The sequence below is a fragment of the Narcine bancroftii genome, chromosome 8 (genome assembly GCF_036971445.1).
Source record: "Narcine bancroftii isolate sNarBan1 chromosome 8, sNarBan1.hap1, whole genome shotgun sequence".
In the NCBI taxonomy this organism is placed as follows: Eukaryota; Metazoa; Chordata; class Chondrichthyes; order Torpediniformes; family Narcinidae; genus Narcine; species Narcine bancroftii.
Genome location: NC_091476.1, coordinates 56,435,511 through 56,451,208, shown reverse-complemented (window position 1 = coordinate 56,451,208; position 15,698 = coordinate 56,435,511). Strand labels below are relative to the sequence as shown.

The 15,698-nt window shown below is 45.2% G+C and overlaps 2 protein-coding genes across 3 annotated transcripts in view; both read left to right on the top strand.

The window, feature by feature from the left end:
• Window positions 1-200: 200 nt before the first annotated feature.
• The window catches only part of LOC138740716 (probable G-protein coupled receptor 174), a 50,828-nt gene continuing 35,330 nt past the window's right edge, over window positions 201-15,698 (top strand). Inside the window, exon 1 of one of the 2 annotated variants that reach the window (XM_069893769.1) lies at window positions 201-290. The gene's annotated coding sequence lies outside the window, so the exon portion shown is untranslated. Of the gene's footprint in view, window positions 291-8,695; window positions 8,787-15,698 lie in introns of those variants that run through there. The other variant, XM_069893770.1, reaches the window with a different exon arrangement.
• The window catches only part of LOC138740714 (probable G-protein coupled receptor 174), a 149,703-nt gene continuing 134,215 nt past the window's right edge, over window positions 211-15,698 (top strand). The window contains exon 1 of the mRNA XM_069893768.1: window positions 211-290. The gene's annotated coding sequence lies outside the window, so the exon portion shown is untranslated. The remainder of the gene's footprint in view (window positions 291-15,698) is intronic.

The window sequence follows — 15,698 nt, the reverse complement described above, 5'->3', positions numbered from 1 at the left end:
GTCTGCGTCCACCACTCACTCGAAGCGCAGCAGGTCCTTTCCGTTTTGAGCGCACGTCACTCCAGTTGAATGGCCCAGTGAGGCTGACAACGCTCTTGCTTCAGACAGACGAGATCAAACCGCTTCCTTTTCCCTTTCCTTTGGCAGCGATCGGTGCGGGATGCAGACATCTCCATAATTCAAGGGAACCTTCGCCCCACTCCTGCCGCTTGTGACCCCGAGAAGGGCTGCTCCTCTGCCGCCAAAGTCGGGAGAACAGCGCGCAATTCGGAAATGTGGCACTTTCAGCGGTGAGTCGTGCGTTCCTTTCATAAAATGCAGAAGGACCGGAGCGTGCTCATTGAAAAGTGGACAACTTCTCTTTTAAAGCGGCTGAGCAAAACCCTGAACTTTCTTTTTTAAGGTGCGATAGGTATTTTGTGTGCATTTAGATGAGATGCAGTATGAAATGCACGTTTGTGAACCGAACAGGGTGTTTGCAGAGTGCAGGGGGCGACATGCCAAACGGCACCAGGGCGTCGATTCATTAATTTAAAAAAATCTGAAGGAAAGAAGCTCTGACTAGGTTTGATAATTGCAATGTACCAATGCACTGGAATCTCACTTGCTGCACCCACACCGGTACATAAAATATGCCAACTACCATTCACACCATACCAGCCCCTTTCACACTTGCATCCCACTACATTGGTCAGTGGGCAAAGGGGGGGGGGGGGGGGAGGGTTTGGATTTTCACACTTGACCACTCCTAACTGGGACACTGAAAGCTTTCACATTATCAACTATCAACCCCCTGAGTTAGGACTGTTCTACCTTCTACCGGTGCAATTACCTGTCTCACACTTGCCCGATCGCAGCGCTGGCGTCTCGGGGATTGTCCTAGGCGTCGGGACCGTCAGTCCCCGGCGAGATGACAGCAGCTGACTCCGGCGTTGAGCTAATTTTGCTTTTACGCTTGAGCCTTTGAAGGCCGATTGGCATTTGATTCCTGGGATTACTGTCAAGTGTGAAAGGGAGACAATAAATGTAAAAGGATGGATAAATAAGTGAAGCGTGTGCAAGAAAGCCCAGTTTCATGCGTGCAATTGAACGCTGTTACCAGATTTCATTTTTCTGATTCTTGTTTCCCTGGTGCAGATGAAATTATTTCCCCTTTAAATGTATTGTCCATTTTACGCACATGGTCTGGGCAAACTTGTGGATGAATAACACAACCCTTGAAGAAGGAACTCCCCATTCAGCTTTTAACTCCCAAAAGAATCCAGATTTCTCCATCCACAGCAAAAACTTCCTTGTTCACCTGATATGAAACAGACTCTACATGCATCCTTTTTTGTGTGTGCACAAAACAAAGTGTTGGTGTGGATGTCTTCCACATGCCACCAACATAGATGGATTGGGGTGAATTTTTATTCTAATTTTAGTAAACCTACTAGAGTTATTGCATACTCCCTCTTGCCTCCCTGATTTCTCTCTTAAATAGCCGACCATTTAAATTCCACACACAGTTCCCACCCTGAATGCCTGCCCAGGGACTGCCAGACCGTGGCCACCTGCAAATCGGAGGAATGATATCTGATTTTCTCTCTCGGAAGCCTCCAGCCAGATTGCATTAATATCGACTTCTCCAATTCCTATTCATCCCCTCCCTGTTTTTCCCTTTCCCTATCCCTCTGTCTCCTTTCCTCCAGCCCCCCCCCACTCCAATCCATTGAGAGCCAACCTCTACCCTATCAGTTCTCAGCTTCCTTCCCTTTCACCCTCCCATCTGTTTCCAGTGACAACCCTTCACCTGTTAGCCTGCACTCGCCCCCCTTCCCCCTTCCTCCCAACTCTCCTTGCCCTCCTCCTCCTCCCCCCCTTCTCTACCTTTTTATTCAGGTGCCTGTCTATTTTTGCAGTACCTGATGAAGGGCCCAGGCCTGAAACATTACTTTCTATAGACACTGCGTGACCTGCTAAGTTTCTCCAGCACGTTTGTGTATTGCATTTGATCGCATCAGAGTCTGAAGTTTCATGTTTAACACTGACATTCTCTATATTCCTCAAGAGATTCACTTGATCTCACCTTTCTACCACTGACCTATGAGGAAAGAGGCAGGGGATGGTGGTGGAAGAGTGTTTGCAGATTGGAAGTCTGTAATCAGTGATATAAAATAGGGGTCAGCTCTGTGGCCCTTGTATTTCATCATATATGTTAATGCTTTGGATGGGAATATAATTTGCAGATGACACCAACATTCGTGGTGGATTGGATAGGGAAGAAGGTTATTTTAGATTACAACCGAGTCTCGATCAACTAAGAACATGGGCAAAGGACTGGCAGATGGAAGTTAACCATTGTGATTTGCAGGGCAGGATGTACTCTGTGAATGGCAGGGCCCTGAGAAGTGTTGTAGAACAGAGAGACCTGAGGGTGGGGGGTGGTGTTGTTTAAAAGACATAGTCTGCTGAAAGTGGCAACATAGGTAGACAGGTTGGCGATAAATCCCTGGGCAGGTTGGTGAAGAAAATGAACAGGATGCTTGTCTTCATCTGCCAGGGCACTGAGGACCTGAGTTAGAACATCACATTACAGTTGAAAAAACTATTGTTTGACTCACACTTGAAATATTGTTCCAGTCACCACACCATAGAAAGGATAAGTACTTACATGAGCAGAGCATCGAGGGATATGGAATGAATTCTCTTCATGGATAGGCATGGTCAGGACAGACACTATAGGCTGAAGGGCCTGTTGCAATGCTGTACAACTCTATAATCAAATAGAGGAAAAATGAACTGAAGGGTTAATGGTGATATTTTCTGCTCTGGCCCTTCCCTGTTTCTGATTTTCATATGCTTGATTGTACTGTGAAATTATAATAAATCTTTATCTCATAACCTAAATTATTGTTATAAAAATTACAGATAATTGAATTGAGGTGAGATTAGATAATCATCATTATATCCTTCATGTGTTGTTGATATCTTGGGAATGAACAAATGCCTGCCACTGTTAATCATCAGAAAGCCTCTTGGTCCAATAGCTGTGCACGTAAACCTTTCTCTTGCTGTTTTAATCTGCTGGTTTTCATGCTGGATTGATCAATTTCAAGCAGCAGAGGAAACAGCTGAAGGCCCAAATACCTTTATCAGACTGAGGTGGGGTGGGGGGGGGGGGACATTGCTAGAAATGTTTTGACATTATTTGGTGTAAAATATGTGAATTAAAAAAAAACACAGCTTTAAAATTACAGACGAAACACTGTGCAGAATGTGAGATGTAAAATGTTTCACATCACACCTGGATGAAAAATAAGTTATGGATGTATTGATATAACTCTTATCAAAACTGTTCCATGTGAAATTAAGCAGTAATGCAATTGTTCTGGAAGACAAAAATGTTGATTTTTTATTCTGCAGTGACCGATACACGATAAATGGGATCTCAATACTTTTGTAGCTGTTGCTTGCTGGCCAGAATGCTGACCTGCTCTTCACCTTGAATAATCCAAACAGGATCTTTGGTGAGGGGGTAGAACAGGGGAATGAGTCATTGAGGTAGGTGATAACACTGATTTATGGAGAAGGGTCAAAAGACCTAATGGGCTTCCTCTATACTAAGGAGAAGTAGAGGACAGTGACAGGTTTGTGGAAGGTCTGGACCATGTCCGTAATATGGCAGATGCCTTGGAGCCATAGATCTCCAGAGATGGATGGGAGATAAGGGAGGAGATTGCTGGAATTCTGATGGAGACTTGGCTCACTGGGTTTTTTGAGGAGATCCCAAAGACTGATGAAGGTAAGGGGTAGCAGATGTAAGTGAGGCAAGTTCAGCACACAAATGGGAGCGGGAGGGAGTCAGCAGGTCAGTCAGCATCCGTAGAGTGAAATGGCCAGTCCATGTTTTGGGTTGGGATATTCATAATCCAATAGGCCAGAAGGAGGCCATTAAGATTGTTCTATGATTAGACTTTTAAAAAGGGCTGATAACAGTGAGTACAGATTAGTCACAGCATCATAAGTAGACACACAACAAATTTTTCTGAAGCTGAGTATTTGATCGCACAGAATTAGGCCCTTCAGCCCACCAGATCCCCTGGTGACCCTTTTTCCCATTTGTTTGGAAATGCAGAATGGTGTGGTGGGCCCTGGAATAGGGAAAAAAATTCAGATTTTCCAAATGTAAGCTAAAATCAGCCAGAGAGCTGTGCTTGGTACTGCACAGTTAGTGTAGTGTTTACCATGCCTTTACACTGCCAGCGATCTGGACCGGGGTTTGAATCCTACCCTGTCTGTAAGGAGTTTGTATGTTCTCCCCATGTCTGCATGTGTTTTCTCCGGGGGTGGCGTGGTCTGGTTTCCTCCCACCCTTCAAAAATGTGCTGGGTGTTGTAGGTTAATAGAGTGGCATGGGCTGAAATGGCCTGTAACTGTGCTGTATGTCTAAATTTAATTTAAAATGTATAAATTCTATTTAAAATTTAAAACATCGACCAGTATAGCACAAGAATGTGTCCCTTTGGACCACAATGTCTGCGCCGAACATGATGCCCAAATTAAACTAAATCTCTTCTGCCTGTACATGATCCATATCCTTTAATTCTCTGCAGACACACACCTTCTGGACCCAGAAGCCTCTTAAATACTTCAGTTGCAGCTACTTCCATGACAACCCTCAGCAGTCTGTTTCAGGCACCCACCACTCACTGTGTGAAAAAAAACACCCCACCAATCTACTTTAAACTTTCACCCCTCCATGTTAGACCCACATCCTTGAGCATATGACAATTTTACTTTGGGAGAAAGATTGTGCTCTCCAACTGCCAATGGCTTTAATAATTTTATAAACTTCTATCAGGTCTCCCCTCAGCCTTTGATGGTACAGAGAAAATCACCCAGGTTTTTCCAATCTCTCCCTCATAACTCGTGCTCTCTAAATCGGGCAACAACCTGGTATTCTTCTGCAACTTGTTCAAAGCCTCCACATCAGGGCCGAGGTCACTTTCGAAAGATAGCACATGAAAAAGGCTCCATGACACATACAGATGGTGAGTCAGTGGTTGAATGGCAGGTTGTACTATTTTTTCGGCAGTGTCAGAGTGGGGTTGGGGGGGTGAGAGGACAAAGGCGCCACTTTTGAAAAATGTGGTCGCGTCTCCTGCACCCCCGCCTGGCTACACACCTGCTCCACATCCTTTCTGTAATGGAGTGACCAAAATTGCACACAATACTACATGTGTGCCCTAACCAAAGTTTAATTTAGCTCTCATGTGGCTTCCTTCTTCTTCCCTTCCTGACCAATGAAGATAATCAGGCCATACCACCTTAATTTGCTTCAAAAAATTTAGACATACAGCATGGTAACAGGCCATTTTGGCCCACAAGTCCATGCTGCCCAATTAATCTACACCCCTGATATGTTTTTTGAATGACTTGCATGGGCACATTCAGGGAGCAATGGACCTGGGCCCAACAGGCCTGAAACGTTAGTAACATATCCTTTCCTCCTTTGAGCAGTCCGAACTTGCTAAGTTTCTCCAGCATTTCTGTGTATTAACTACAGTCACGTTTTGTTTCACATCCCTGTGTACATCATTGCTCTTTAGAGTCCTGCCATGAACTTTTCCCCACATTTGATTTCCAAAAGTGAAACACACTTGCACGGATTGAACTCCATACCTGTAATTAATCCATACCCTGTAATATTCTTTGGTAACGCTTTACTCTGTCCACATCTCCACCAATCTTTGTGCCATCTGTAAACATACTAACTCATGCTACTACATTTTTGTCCATCATTTATCAATGTCATCTATTTTAGAAAGGCCCTGCATGATTGAAAAGGTCAGATCACATGAGATTCAGGGTGAGCTGGCCAATTGAATTCAGAATTGGCTTGATGTTGGGAGGCAGAGAATGGGTGGAGGGTTGTTGCCCTAGACTGGAAGCCTGTGACCAATGGTGTCAGGATCATTGTTGTTTGTCATCTATATTAACACTTTGAATGACAATGTCATTAACACGGTTAGTGATAAGATCTTGGAGCAGAAATCAGCGGTATAGTGGATGGTGATGAAGGTTGTCTGAGATTTTCACTTGAATGTGGGCCAAGGAGTGGCAGATGAAATTTAACACAGGTAAATAAAAGGTGTGCAGGTTGAGTGGCTATATTGGGTAGGACTCGATGATAAGTGATAAGGGAGTTGTGGAGCTGAGAGACCAAGGGGTACAGATATATAGTTCCATGAATATCATGAGCAGGTTAAGGAAGGATGGTAAAGAAGTCTTTTTTGCATCCTTGCCTTTATTTGGTGGGATACTGAGGACAAAAGTTAGGACTTAGGTGTACAAGGCATTGGTGAGGACACGATTGGAGTACTGTGAGGAAGCCTGGTCACCTAGCTGGGGAAAGTTATAAAGGTCCCAGAGGAGATTCGCCAGGATGTTGCTGGGAGCAGAAGAGTTGATTTATGGGGAGAGGCTGAATAGGCTGGAACATAGGAGGCATACCTTATGGAGGTTTAGTAGGTTATGAGGGGAAATGGCTAAAATAAATGCTCAGTCTTTCTCAAAGGCTTGATGATTCAAGAACTAGAGGGCATAGGTCTAAGGTGAAAGGGGAGAGACTTGAGGGTCCCAAGGGTCAACATTTTCACACAGAGGGTGGTCCATATCTTAACCACCTGCCTGAGGGAGCAATAGAAGTGGGAACAATTGCAATGTTCAAGAGTTATTTGGACAAATATAGATAGAGGAAGCTATTAGTATGATATGGTCTAAATGCAAGCAAATAGACTAGCTCAGCATGCCAACTTGGACAGCATGAATAAGTGCGGCCCTGTAAATATGCTTCTGTTGTGATGCATGGTGAGAAAAGGGGTTTGTAAACTCCTTCTGGTTTCAGTACCCGACACAAGGACCAGGTTCCCAGCACTCCTCTGAACCCTCCTTCTCCACTCTGAGCAGTCAAGGGCTCAGGGTTCCCAGGGGCCATTTGGAATGTTGTACCTCTCTAAGGGGGTTTGAGCACTTCCTGAATCTTCCCTTCTGCCCATCCACCACAGACAATGCTCCAGCCTTTCCCCTTCACTCTGTCCTGACCCAATACGAAAGCATTGCTTCATTCGCCAGACTTCAGCTTGGCGTTTAACATAATCATTCACCAGAGGCTGGTGGATAAGGTATCCTCACTGGGACTCAATACCTCTCTCTGTTACTGGATTTCGTAACAGAAAGACCACAGTCTGTCCGAATCAGTAGCAGATATCGAGCACCATTACACTGAGCCCTGGAGTACATCAGAGCTGTGTGCTCAGTTCGCTTCCGTTCACAATACTATCTGGAACACCTGATCCAGCTCCAACAGTGTTATCAAGTTTGCAGATGACACAACAGTCGTCGGCCTCATCAGCAACAACGATGAGTTGCACTACAGAGAAGAGGTGGAAATTCTCATGAAATGGTGTGAGAGGAACAACCTGAGTCTCAATGTAGACAAGGCAAAGGAGATAATCATGGACTTCAGGAGGACCAAGAATGACCACCCTCCATTACACATCAACAGCTCTGTAAAGGGGAGCACCACGTTCCTTGGATTTCATTTCAATAGTGACGTATCATGGACACACAACATCTCTTTACTTGTCAGGAAGACACAACAGCACTCTATTTCCTGAGAAGACTGAAGCGGGCAAGGCTACTGGCTCCCATCAACCTTCTACGGGAACTCTGTCGAAGGTGTCTTGGCTGGCTGCAACATAGTGTGGTATATTTGCTACAGGGAAATAGATCAAAGGTCAATCCACAGGATCATAAGAGTGGCAGAGAGGATCACTGGCTTTTTCCCCCCATCCCCCACCCCCCACCAATTGATGTGATCTACCAGGATCGTTGTCTGAAGAGGGCACACAAAAGCACTGAGGACCCCTTCCACCCTGCAAACAGCATCTTTCAGCTGCTTCCGCCAGGGAAGAGATCCAGGATGATCAGAGGCAGGACCACCAGGCCGAGGAACAGCCTCTTCCCACGGGCAGTGAGAACGACCAAAAGAACCACTCACACTAACCATCCAAAACTCTTCTATTCACAAGATAATGTTTATCTTTTTATTTGTATCGATGAATACAGTACTTGTCCTGTATGTGTATTGTGTGCCTGTATGTCCATTATGTCTGGTTGAGTGCCTGCATGTTTTGCACCGAGGACTGGAGAATGTTGTTTCGTTGTCCTTGTGCAGCCAGATGACAATAAACCTGACTAATCCCTTCGCATGATGGAGCTTGGATTACAGTTGATGTTTCCGTGTGGTTTTTGACATGCGATCAGTCTAAACTACCCAATCTAATAAGCCCCAGTCATACCATTTCAGGGCATGACATCCATTCATTACTGTCAATCACACCTCAAAGCTTAAAAATGAACCAAATACTTTTTGCCTTCTTGTTTTGTTGCTGGAGATTATAAAAGGGTAACCTTTGCACATTTATTTATTTATTAGCGTTTTCTGAGGACAATCTTCTGGTGCTCGCTCCAAAAGAAATGACCTTGAATTTAACCTCTGTTACTTGTACTTCCTACCCAGCTCTTCTGTTATTTATTTCATCATCTGTCATTCAGATTGCACAAAGAGATAGTGCATTTGGCTACTTCTTTTCACATGTTAGCAACTGATCTGAGATATTGTGACCACACAGGAACAAAGAATACACAAGTGAAACACAAAAGTCTGCAGAAACAACACATGAGCAACTGAAGATGGTGGAAGCTTGAACAGGCAAAGAATTGGTAGAGACTCTCAGCAGGTCAGTCAGGATCGATGGGTAGAAATAGTCAGTAAATATTTTGGGCTGGAACCCTTTTACATAGAATAGGTGAAATTAAGGTATATAAAGGTAGAAAGAAGCAGGGGGAGGGGCCCAGAGATGATAGGATGTAGGAACCAAGGTGTGAGTGAGATGGAAGGAAAGTGGAGGTCAAACCTTTAGGAAGAGGGCAGGGAAAGAAAAGTTAGAGATAACAATTACAGGAGCAGGTAAAAGAGGTGCAGAAGGTCCTGATGTACATGAAGGTGGACAAACCTGCTGGGCATGACCAGATACATCTGAGGGTGCTGCGTAGAGCTAGAGAGGAAATTGCAGAGATTTCCGAGTCATCATTAATTCCAGTTGAGGTACCAGAAGGCAAATGTTGACCCTCTCCTCAAGAAATGCTGCATGGCAAATTCTGGGGACTACAGGCCTGACACCTGTGGTTGTTAAGTTACTAGAGAGTATTCTGATGGAAAGGGTATACATGCACTTGGATTGACAAGATCCTTCACTTGGGTAGGACTTTCACAGTGAATCAGTGGGGATCTGGGCAGTGTTGTGGAGCAGAAGGATCTAGGAGGACAGTAACATAATACCTTGAAGGTGGCATCACAGCTTTCATCAGTTATTCAGGATAGTCAGCATGGTATTGTAAGTGGGAGGATGTCTCACAAATCTGACTGACTGTTTCGAAGATGTGACCAAGAAGGTTGATGAGGGCAGAGCTGTAGAAGTATATATGGATTTTAGTCAGGGATTCAATAAAGTTCCACACAGTAGGCTGCTCTGGAAGGTTAGACCATATGGAATCCAAGAAAGATAATAGATGGTTAGTAGTAAATTGGCTTCATGGAAGAAAACAGAGAGTGATGATGGAAGGTTGTTTTTGGACTGGAGGCTAGTGGTGTGGCACAATGTCCAGGGGTGGGCCCATCCACATTAATAATTTAGATGAAAATGTACATGGCATGGTTACCAAGTTAGTGGATGACACTAAAGTGTCTGATATTGTAGATTGCAGCAGGATCTTGATCTGTTGGACAGAGGAATGGTTGATTGAATTTAATACGGAGAAATGTGTGTGTGGCATTTTGGGAAGTCTAATGTAGGTAGGACCTGCACAGTGAACGGTGGGGATCTGGACTGTGATATGGAGCTGAGGGATCTAGGGCTACAGGAACATAGTACCATAGTGGCATCACAGGGTACATTTGGCACATTGGGCTTCATCAGTTAAACTATTGAGTAGAAATCAATGAAGTGCACAAGTACGAGTCCTTAAATGAGTCCCTGGTAGAGTTTGTTGTTGAGGAGTCTGATAGTGGAGGGGTAGCAGCTGTTCCTGAACCTGGTGGCATGAGTCTTGCGGCACTGATACCTCTTTCCTGATGGCAGCAACGAGAAAAGAGTGGGTGTTGGGTGGTGAGGGTCCTTGATGATGGCTGCTGCTCTCAGACAGCAGATGGTGGGGAGGGTTTTGCCTGTAACTTTCTGGGCTGTGTCCACTACATTTTTCAGGGCTTTACACTCAAAGGTATCAGTGTCCCCATACCAGACTGTGATGCAGCCGGTCAGCATACTTTCCATCACACAACTGTAGAAATTTCCCAGGGTTTCCGTTGTCATACCAAACCTTCGCAAGCTCCTGAGGAAGTAGAGGTGCTGACATGTTTTCTTCATGATGCCATTAGTGTGCTGGGTCCAGAAAAGATCCTCTTGAGAAAGTGACTCCCAAGAGTGTAAATGTGCTCACCTCTCCACTTCTGATCCCCCAATGATCACTGGATTGTGCACCTTTGGTTTTTCCTTCCTGCTTGGTTTGGGTGACACAGAATGCAAGGTTGGTGCACCATTCAACCACGTTTTCAGTCTCTCTTCTGAATGCTGACTCATCGCCCCTTTTTATGCATCCCATTACCTTGGTACCATGAGATAATTTGTAGATGGTGTTGTTGTTGTTCCGAGTTAGTGGAGCCACACAGTCATAAGTGTAAAGTGAGCAGAACAGGGGGCTAAAAACACAGCCCTGTGGTGGCCCAGTACTGATGGAGCTTGTGGAGGAGAATTTCTTACCAATCCCTGCTAATTGTGGTTTGGAGGTGAGGAAATCCAGGATTCAATTACTGTGCACCATGGGGTGTTGAGTTCCAGTTTGAGAGGATGATGTTGTTAAATGCTGAACTCTAATCGATAGAGAGCATCATGAAGAACAGACAGTCCCTGGTTATGAACGACTGGATTACCAACAACTTGTACTTATGAAAGGGCTGTTCCCCAATTTGTGCATGTGTATAATTTGCATATGCACATAATGCGCTTAATGTTACCTCACAAACGCTAAATAAGAACCGTATGTACCTGTTCCGCCTTACCTACAAATTTGGCTTATGGACGGACCCAGGTAATGGAACCCCTTTGTAACCTGGAGACTGCTTGTATGCACCTTTGCTGTCCAGGAATTGTGTAGAAGCAGCAAGATGGCATCCTCCATAGACCTGTTGCTGTGATAGGCGAACTGGAGGTATACACCCATTTCCTGATTGTCCATTACTATTGAATCATCTTTTAATCACTTACAGGTGGTACTTTCCAGATCTGCTTTGTATGGCTTTGTTCGGCTTTTTTGTTGAAGCAATGAACTTGAAATCGCTGGTTATCAAATTCCCACAAGTGGTTCATTTCCCTCCATTGATTGTCTCTGCAAAATCTTTATAATTTTATTTGGCTACTGACTATCCATTTGAACTGCTCAATTTGTCCCTAACCACCAGTGGCAGGGTTGCAAACAGTCAAAATCAAATAAGAACAATTGCATTTGACAAGACTCCCCACGATAGGCTCGTTAATAAAGTCATGAGCTATGGGATCCATGGAACTTTGGCTGCTTGAATTTAGAATTTGCTTATCTGCAGAAAGCAAAATGTAGCAGTAGATAGAACATATTCTGCCTGGAGGTCAGGGACGAGTGGCGCTCTGTAGGCATCTATCCTGCGACCCCTGCTCTTTGTGATTTTATAAATGACTGATTGTGGACTTCTGGAGGGGGATATCAGGAGAACATAAACCAGCTCTCATCAAGGGGTCAGCAGTGGAAAGGGTTAAGAACTTCAAATTCCTGGGACCCAACATCTCTGAAGATCTATCCTGGGGCCTCCATGTTGATACAATCATGAAAAAGCTCGCCAGTGACTATATTTCATGAGGAATTTGAGGAGAGTTGGTATGTCACCAAAGACACTAGAAAATATCGACAGGATACCGTGGAGAGCATTCTGATCAGATCCATCACTATTTGGTATGGACATGCCAATGCACAAGACAGGAAAAGGCTACAGAGGGCTGTGAACTTGGACAGTCTTCACTTCATTCAAGAGGTGTCTCAAGAAGGCAGCCTCTATCATCAAAGACTCTCACTACCCAGGCCATGCCCTCTTCTCACTGCTACCATCAGGAAAGAGTACAGGAGCCTGAAGACAAACATCCAGCAGCATAAAAACAGCTTCCTCCCCTCTACCATCAGATTTCTGAATAGATAATGAACCATCTCACTTTTCCTTCTTTTGGACTAGATTATTTATTGAAAAAAAAGTAAATTTATAGCAAATTTGCTGTGATGCTGCTGGAAAACAACGGATTTTGTGACACATTCATGACAATAAATTCTGATTCTATCTTAGCTGAAGAGGTGGGTTAGTAAGTTTGGAAATGATAGAATCAAATCAAGTTTATAGTCATCTGATTGTACAAGTACAACCCAATGAAACAGCGTTCTCAGGTCCTCGGTGCAAAACATGTAGACACACGACCAAACATAACACTCATACAGACAAATTATACATATGCTGGACAAGTATTTCATCTACACAAATAAATTAATAAATATTGTTTCATGAACATGAGTATCACAGATGGTTAATATGAACGACCTTTGGTCATTCAGCATTCTCACTGCCCATGGGAGGTTGGAGGTGTTGTGGTTATTGTCGAAGATAAAGGTAATGGAAAGATTCCAGTATTGTCACATAATTCTACATTTAGAATGTAACATACATGAAATTCTTTAATTTTTGCCTACTGTGAGGCAGACAGAGAGTTGCCACTTTGTCCAGTGCCCCTCACAGAAACCGACAGCACCTGGCATTCCTAGACGGTGTCTCCTCCAAGTACTGAGCAGGCCTGAACCTGCTTAGCTGCTGAGATCAGACAATCTCAGGCTATTGGTTACAAAGCGTATAGACAGGGTGCAGAGAAGTGCCAGATGGAATTCAATTTGGATAAGTGATGTACTCTTGAAGGTAGAACTTGAACATGGTTAATGGCAGAATTCTTAACACTGTGGAGGAACAGAGAGATTGTGGGATCCAGGTCCTTCAAGGCTGCCATGCAAGTTGATAGGGTGGTTCATCAGGCATTAAATATAGACAACGAGATAGACAACAGACTCACCAAGGCAAATAGCGCCTTTGGAAGACTACACAAAAGAGTCTGGAAAAACAACCAACTGAAAAACCTCACAAAGATTAGTGTATACAGAGCTGTTGTCATACCCATACTCCCGTTCGGCACCAAATCATGGGTCCTTTACCGGCATCACCTACGGCTCCTAGAACGCTTCCACCAGTGTTGTCTCCGCTCCATCCTCAACATTCATTGGAGCGATTTCATCTCCAACGTCGAAGTACTCGAGATGGCAGAGGCTGACAGCATCGAATCCACGCTGCTGAAGATCAAACTGTGCTGGGTAGGTCACGTCTCCAGAATGGAGGACCATCGCCTTCCCAAGATCGTGCTATATGGCTAGCTCTCCACTGGCCACCGAGACAGAGGTGCACCAAAGAAGAGGTACAAGGACTGCCTAAAGAAATCTCTTGGTGCCTGCCACATTGACCACTGCCAGTGGGCTGATATCGCCTCAAACCGTGCATCTTGGCGCCTCACAGTTCGGCAGGCAGCAACCTCCTTTGAAGAAGACCGCAGAGCCCACCTCACTGTCAAAAGGCAAAGGAGGAAAACCCAACACCCAACCCCAACAAACCAATTTTCCTTTGCAACCGCTGCATCTGTGTCTGCCTGTCCCGCATTGGACTTGTCAGACACAAACGAGCCTGCAGCTGACGTGGACATTACCCCTCCATAAATCTTCGTCCGCGAAGCCAAGCCAAAGAGAAAAAGAGATATGCTAGCCTTCATTAATCAGGGGAGTGACTTCAAGAGCTGTGAGGTAATGTTGCAGCTCTATAAAACTCTGTTAAACTACACTCGGGGGTATTGCATTCAGTTCTGATTGCTTTATTGGAGGAAAGGTGCAGATGCTGTGGAGAGGGTGCAGAGGGGATTTACTAGGATGTTGCCTGATTAAAGAACATGTGGTGTGAAGCAATGATGACAGAGCCAAGGCTTTTCTGTTTGAAACAATAAAGCAGGGGTGTCAAACTCAAATTCATGGAGGGCCAAAATTAAAAACTTGGACTAAGTCGAGGGCCGAACTAAATATTTATTGAAAATTTTCAACAACATCTGCATGTTTTCTCTTCTTTCAACATATGTAATGTTAAACTTTAGGATATAACTTTAGGAGGATAATGTTACAGGTCAGGAGTAGGTAGCTCAAGTTCACCCTTTGCTTGACCTGAGGGAAACACATTTGGTCCCTGTGGAGATGTAGTCAGCATTCACAGGCTGTGTCCATTTTGGCCTGCATCAGGACTCAGCATTTCCTGCTCACTCCTCAGGCTCTAGGCCTCTATTCACCCTCGACCCACCATCCCTCTACCTGACCAGTCCTTTACCCAACCTCTACTCACCCCTCACTCCACTCGCTCTGCCTCTACCCACCCCATCCTATACATGCCCCTCTACTGCCTCTCCCCTCAACCTGTTCCTCCCTCTACCCATCTCTCACCCTCTAATCACCCCTCCCCTACTCGCCCTGCCCCTCCCCTTTTACCTCTTCCCTATCCACCCCTCCTTCTACTCATCCCTCCCTCTAACTGCCCCTCGCACGCACCACCCTGCCCATTACTCCTCACCTACACCCTCTGCCCACCCCTGCTTACCCACTCAGGCCCAGCGCGCTGCCGATCAGCCTTTGCGGACAGCCACCATCTCTCTCTTCACGTGCAGGGCCGAACCAGCCGTTCCTGGGGTCCGCGCGGGTGCAAGCGCTGAAGGCCGTGGCGACCGGGAGAAGTGCGCTCGCGCTGTGGAAGGGCCGTCCGGTGCCAGTCGCACAGGGCTCGCGCTGCCCGGGGGCTGTGCGCAGCCTGCCATGCCCGTCGCGCCGACAGGAAATCACAGGCGCTCACCCATCCGCCGCACTGCTCGACAGGTTGGAGAAGTGACTGGTTGTGCGGGGAGCCTTCAAACTGGCTTGCTGGCTGATGACATCGACAGACTTCTCGTGTTACAATTTCTCATTTTACATTGGGGAAGGATGTGCAATGAAGGAGGAAGGATGGTGAGGGTGACATTACCAAAAAACAGCATCGGCTCTCGCTGCAGGGCGGGCCACCTCTAATACATTTTTGAAATGATCTTGCGGGCCAAATATAATTATATCTGGGCCAGAGTTCGACATGTGTGCAATAAAGAATTAGAGATGACTTAATAGATGTGTATACGTTTATGAGCAGCATAGATCAGATGGTGGACAGCCAGTGCCTTTTTCCTGGGACCACTATGAAAAAGTGGCAGATGAAATTGGTTTAAGGTGAGTGGTGAAAAATTTAGGGCAGATGTCAGAGGTGAGAATTTTGCACAGAGAGTGGTGGGTGACTTGTCAGGGGTGGTGGTGGAGGCAATAGGGACATTTTTAAAAGATTCTTTGATCGTCATATGGATGTCAAAGAAATAGAGGGTTCTGGGTGTGAGGTAGAGAAGGATTAGGTTGTTATGGAAGACATTTAT